General features: G+C 39.5%; 1 protein-coding gene across 3 annotated transcripts in view; it reads left to right on the top strand.

The window, feature by feature from the left end:
* The first annotated feature begins 1,467 nt into the window (after positions 1–1,467).
* LOC115197410 (tetraspanin-9) overlaps positions 1,468–6,646 on the top strand; it is a 319,821-nt gene continuing 314,642 nt past the window's right edge. For 2 of the 3 annotated variants that reach the window (XM_029758905.1, XM_029758907.1), the window contains exon 1: positions 1,468–1,843. The gene's annotated coding sequence lies outside the window, so the exon portion shown is untranslated. The remainder of the gene's footprint in view (positions 1,844–6,646) is intronic. The other variant, XM_029758906.1, reaches the window with a different exon arrangement.

The raw sequence follows: 6,646 nt of genomic DNA, 5'->3' as shown, positions 1-6,646 counted from the left end.
AGGTACCACGTTCATCTGTACAAACAATAGTACGCAAGTATAAACACCATGGGACCACGCAGCCGTCATACCGCTCAGTCTCCTAGAGTTGAACATACTTTGGTGCGAAAAGTGCAAATCAATCCCAGAAAAACAGCAAAGGACCTTGTGAAGATGCTGGAGGAAACAGGTGCAAAAGTATCTGTATCCACAGTAAAACGACTCCTTTAACGACATAACCTGAAAGGCCACTCACCAAGGAAGAAGCCACTGCTCCAAAACCGCCATAAAAAAGCCAGACTACGGTTTGCATCTGCACATGGAGACAAAGAGCCTACTTTTTGTAGAAATGTCCTCTGGTCTGATAAAACAAAAATAGAACTGTTTGGCCATAATCCCCATCGTTATGTTTGGAGGAAAAAGGGGGAGGCTTGCAAGCCGAAGAACATCATCCCAACCGTGAAGCACGGGGGTGGCAGCATTATGTTGTGGGGGTGCTTTGCTGCAGGAGGGACTGGTGCACTTCACAAAATAGATGGCAGCATGACGAAAGCAAAGTATGTGGATATATTGAAGCAACATCACAAGACATCAGTCAGGAAGTTAAAACTTGGTCACAAATGGGTCTTCCAAATGGACAATGACCCCAAGCATACTTCCATACTTCAAGTTGTGACTAAATGGCTTAAGGACAACAAAGTCAAGGTATTGGAGTGGCCATCACAAAGCCCTGACCTCAATCCTATAGACATTTTTTGGGCAGAATTGAAAAAGTGTGTGCGAGCCATGAAGGCCTACAAACCTGACTCAGTTACACCTGCTCTGTCAGGAGGAATAGGCCAGAATTCACCCAACTTATTGTGGGAAGCTTGTGGAAGGCTACCCAAAACATTTGACCCAAGTTAAACAATTTAAAGGCAATGCTAACAAATACTAATTGAGTGTATGTAATCTTCTGACCCACTGGGAATGTGATGAAAGAAATAAAAGCTGAAATAAATAATTTTCTCTACTATTATTCTGATATTTCACATTCTTAAAATAAAGTGGTGATCCTAACTGACCTAAAACAGGGAATTTTTATTGGATTACATTTCAGGAATTGTGAAAAACTGAGTTTAAATGTATTTGGCTATGGTGTATGTAAACTTCTGACTTCAACTGTATTTTATGGATCAAAAGTAGTAGTAGCACATTAGTAACTTATAAAACAACATTGGGGTTTAGGCATTTGGTTTACCTATAGACTAGGCCTACTAATGTCGCTTGTGAGAAAACACCGAAAGGTCACCTATGTTATTTGACAGGAATAATCCATTGTTTAACAATACTTAAATTCCCTAGGACTGAAGAGTCTGCTTTCAGATATTCACTCTACGGGATACGATCTGTGAGTCATATTACATCAATTCCACTCAATGGCAAAAAACAAGGATTGTTAAAAAATTAACGGTTCAGTTTTGGAATATAGCGGTCCCTGCAAACATCAAATTCCTAAATAGAGTTCGTATCACGTCTGTAGCGGTCAGTAAACTAAGCTTCTCCTCTTTTCTTCCCCCAGCATGCTCTATTTCCTTATCCAACGGGAGAAATACGAGGTCAGTATTAGCAAGTAAACGAGACTCAGAAGTAGGCTACAGAAAGTCCCAATTTACGTCTTTGCTAAATACCTCGTCAATCTGGGCACCCTATGGAGGGACAAAGCTCGAACAAATTATGAAACAGTAGGCTATATCTCGCTGTAGAAAACGGAATGAAAACTTTGTTCATTGCTTGCAAGTTCCCAGGCATGGTTTTTTTCTGGATGCGCTGATACAAGTCTGACAGTTTACAACAAAGTAATTTGTAAGGAGATTCTCGACAGGTAAGACCGCATATTAAATTCAACATTATATTGTAGTAATTCACAGTACTGTTTTAGACAATTAATGGGTGTTTCGTTGTTGACTATGACAGTTCAATAACTTTACTAAGTTTGCTGATAGCTTTGTTTAGCTGAGCTGCTGATTTCACGAGCTTTTAGGGCTTCATACAGAGCATGTATAATTTGTTACAATGCGACAAGACACAACGATTATGTTGTGTAGTCTACCATAAAATAACATCACGTTCACATGATGGCTACTAAATACAAAATCAAATGTAGCCTCATAAAGTCTGAAGAAACATTTATAAGCATAACATTGAAATGTACTTTTCGGGAAGACGTTTTCACATCTGATTAGCCAACTAGTGAGCATACAATTTGCATAAAATTATGCCAACAAAAATTGCTGCATGCATCATTCCTAAAGGAATGCATAGGGGTTATGCCTCTCATAAAGAGACCTAAGCAATGTTAAGTATCAAGACATAAATGCAGAGCACTTTGAGGAGGAACAGCTGAGAGGCTGCTAGTGCTGATCTAGTATGTGGGAAGCATGCCTTGTCGAACAACTGTCTTCTAGCTTGAACAACTGTCTTCTAGTTTGAGTGCCATATTGATTATCTGTCTGTGTTGCAAAGGATGTGTCTGAAGCACAGATGAAGCCTGTTTATTGCTTTAACAATGTTATCACGTCTGTATCAATGGCTTTTCAGACCAATATATGACAGAGTCAGAGCATTCCTTGTAGAGGTCGACCGATTAATCAGCGTGGCCGATTTAATTAGGGCCGATTTCAAGTTTCCATAACAATCGGTATTCAGCATTTTTGGAAGCCGATTATGGCCGATTACATTGCATTCCACGAGGAGACTGCGTGGCAGGCTGACCACCTGTTACGCGAGTGCAGCAAGGAGCCAAGGTAAGTTGCTAGCTAGCATTAAACTTATCTTATAAAAAAAACTATGAATCTTAACATAATCACTAGTTAACTACACATGGTTGATGATATTACTAGTTTAACTAGCTTTTACTGCGTTGCAAATAATCAATGCGGTGCCTGTTCATTTATCATCGAATCACAGCCTACTTTGCCAAACGGGTGATGATTTAACAAGCGCATTCGCGATAAAAGCACTGTCGTTGTACCAATTTACCTAACCATAAATATCAATGCCTTTCTTAAAATCAATACACAAGTATATCTTTTTTTTTGTTTAACCTGCATATTTAGTTAAAAGAAATTCATGTTAACAGGCAATATTAACTAGGGAAATTGTGTCACTTCTCTTGTGTTCTGTGCAAGCAGAGTCAGGGTATATGCAGCAGTTTGGGCCACCTGGCTCATTGCGAACTGTGTGAAGACCATTTCTTCCTAACAAAGACTGTAATTAATTTGCCAGAATGTTACATATTTATGACATAACATTGAAGGTTGTGCAATGTAACAGCAATATTTAGCTCGATAAAATATTGAACGGTTCCGTATTTCACTGAAAGAATAAACATTTTGTTTTCGAAATGATAGTTTCCGGATTTGACCGTATTAATGACCTAAGGCTCGTATTTCTGTGTGTTTATTATATTATAATTAAGTCTATGATTTGATAGAGCAGTTTGACTGAGCGGTGGTAGGCAGCAGCAGGCTCTTAAGCATTCATTCAAACAGCACTTTCCTGCATTTGCCAGCAGCTCTTCGCAATGCTTGAAGCACAGCGCTATCAATTCCTATCAACTCCCGAGATTAGGCTGGCAATACTATAGTGCCTATAAGAACATCCAATAGTCAAAGGTATATGAAATACAAATGCTATAGAAAGAAGTAGTCCTATAATTCCTATAATAACTACAACCTAAAACTTCTTAACTGGGAATATTGAAGACTCATGTTAAAAGGAACCACCAGCTTTCATATGTTCTCATGTTCTGAGCAAGGAACTTAAACGTTAGCTTTTTTACATGGCACATATTGCACTTTTACTTTCTTCTCCGACACTGTGTTTTTGCATTATTTCAACCAAATTGAACGTTTCATTATTTATTTGAGACTAAATAGATTTTTATTTGTATTATATTACGTTAAAATAAGTGTTCATTCTGTCACATCCTGACCAGTAAAAGGGGTTATTTGTCATTGTAGTTTGGTCAGGGCGTGGCAGGGGGTGTTTGTTTTGTGTGTTTTGGTGTTTTTGGTTTAGGTTCTATGTTTTCTATTTCTATGTTTAAATCTAGTTTTCTATTTCTATGTTGGGTTTTTGGTAGGACCTCCAATTAGAGGCAGCTGGTTGTCATTGTCTCTAATTGGAGGCCATATTTAGTTGAGGTTTGTTTCACTTGTGTTTTGTGGGTGGTTATTTCCTGTATGGTCTGTGCACCTTATGGGACTGTTTCGTCGTTTGTTTCTTTTGTTTAAGTGTTATTTCTAATAAATTAAGAAGATGAGCACTTTAACCGCTGCGCCTTGGTCCTATCCTTACGACGCCCATGACACATTCAGTATTGTTGTAATTGTCATTATTACAAATATATATATAAAAATCGGCCGATTAATCGGTATCGGCTTTTTTTGGCCCTCCAATAATCAGTATCGGATTTCGGCGTTGAAAAATCATTATCGGTCGACCTCTAATTCCTTGTTTAGCCTATAACCATTGTCATTCATTTTAAAGGACAATCTATAGTTCAACCGATATCAACCCGGTCACCCCCACCACTTTTTTAGGTAAACAGTTGAGGGCTGGAGAAATGTAACCACTCTCAAATTCATCGATGGAGCTATGGACGCAAGGACTGACCATCTATAAGATCAAAATAATAGTTTCTACCATGTTTTGAGGCTATACAGTTTTTTTACAATAAAACAATGGAATACAACATCTTTGTAGTTGGGTTTCTGATGGGGTAAGAAACAAGTTAGAGGCATTTATAAGTTATATTCCTCAAGACTGCGGATTGTCCCAGATTTGTGGCTGTCTGGATCCCTGCTGTTATTATTATTATTTTTCGATCTTCCCTGCGACCTGCCCTGTCTGGAACGGAACTGTGAGGAGTAACAGCGAAACCTACATTGTTACCATGACAAAGACCAAAGTCGGCGGGAGTACTGTTGAGGACAGTGGTGTGTCTCTATCACAGGTGAACAATCTTTTAAATGAACAAAAATAGTTCTACAAGCAGTTGTTACAACAGCAAGAAAATAGGGTTTTGTTCAAATACTGCTGGAGTCAACTATTAAAATAATGGACAACCTGACCAGAGAGGTCCAGGACTTGAAGAACTCATCGAGCTCCCAGGGTCAGCTCAATGAGTTTAAACAGGAGAATGGCAAGATGACAAGTCATTGAGAAAGGACATCAGTTCTGTATGTGAATCCATGAAAATCTGATTTCTCCGTCATTGTTATCTCGAGGGACAATCAAGGTGGAACAACATGGTTGTGGATGAAATCTCAGAATATCCACATGAGACCTGGACGGAGTCTGAGCACAAAATGATGGAAATGATCCCAGAGAAAACTGAAGATGGACCACAGGAAGATTGAGGTGGTGTCATGCCCTGACCTTAGAGAGCCTTTTAATTTCTCTATTTATTTTTATTTCTCTATTTGGTTAGGTCAGGGTGTGATTTGGGTGGGCATTCTAGTTTTTCTATTTCTTTGTTTGCCGGGTATGGTTCCCAATCAGAGGCAGCTGTCTATCGTTGTCTCTGATTGGGGATCATACTTAGCCAGCCTTTGTCCCACCTTAGTTTGTGGGATCTTGTTTTTTGTATAGTTGCTGTGTAGCCTGCAGCACTTTACGTTCGTTTTGTATTTTGATGTTTTGTCTATGTTTATTTTAAATAAAAGTAAAATGTTCACCTACCACGCTGCACCTTAGTCCAATCTTTACGACGAGTGTAACATTTGGAGCTCGCCCACAGGACTGGAAAACCCACCAGGTGACAAACCCAGGCCGATAGTGGTAAAGTTCCTGAGGTTCAAGGACAAGGTAGTTGTTCTGGAAAGAGCCAAGAACTTGAGAGGAACATATATAGTGCATTCAGAAAGTATTCAGACCCCTTCTCTTTTTCCACATTTTGTGACGTAACAGCCTTATTCTAAAAGGGCTTGAAGAACATTTTTCCTCGTCAATCTACACACAATACCCCATAATGACAAATTGAAAACAGTTTTTTTTATTTGCACATTTATAACAAATTTAAAAACATACCTTATTTACATAAGTATTCAGACCCTTTGCTATGAGACTTGAAATTGAGCTCAGGTGCATCCTGTTTCCATTGATCATTCTTGAGATGTTTCCACAACTTAATTGGAGTCCACCTGTGGTAAATTCAATTGATTGGACATGATTTGGAAAGGCACACACCTGTCTATATAAGGTCCCACAGTTGCATGTCAGAGCAAAAACCAACCATGAGGTTGAAGTAATTGTCCGTAGAGCTCCGAGAGAGGATTGTGTCGAGGCACAGATCTGGGGAAGGATAACAAAATATTTCTGCAGCATTGAAGTTCCCCAAGAACACTGGCCTCCATCATTCTTAAATGGAAGAAGTTTGGAACCACCAAGACTCTTCCTAGAGCTGGCTGCCCGGCCAAACTAAGCAATCAGGGGAGAATGACCTTGGTCAGAGAGGTCACCAAGAACCCGATGGTCACTGTGACAGAGCTCCAGAGTTCCTCTGTGGAGATGGGAGAACCTTCCAGAAGGACAACCATCTCTGCAGACGGAAGCCACTCTTCAGTAAAAGACACATGAAAGCCCGCTTGGAGTTTGCCAAAAGGCACCTAAAGGACTCTGA

The sequence above is a fragment of the Salmo trutta genome, chromosome 7, assembly GCF_901001165.1.
Source record: "Salmo trutta chromosome 7, fSalTru1.1, whole genome shotgun sequence".
Lineage (NCBI taxonomy): Eukaryota > Metazoa > Chordata > Actinopteri > Salmoniformes > Salmonidae > Salmo > Salmo trutta.
Note: the sequence above shows the minus strand (reverse complement) of the source record. Positions and strands in the feature narration are given on the sequence as shown.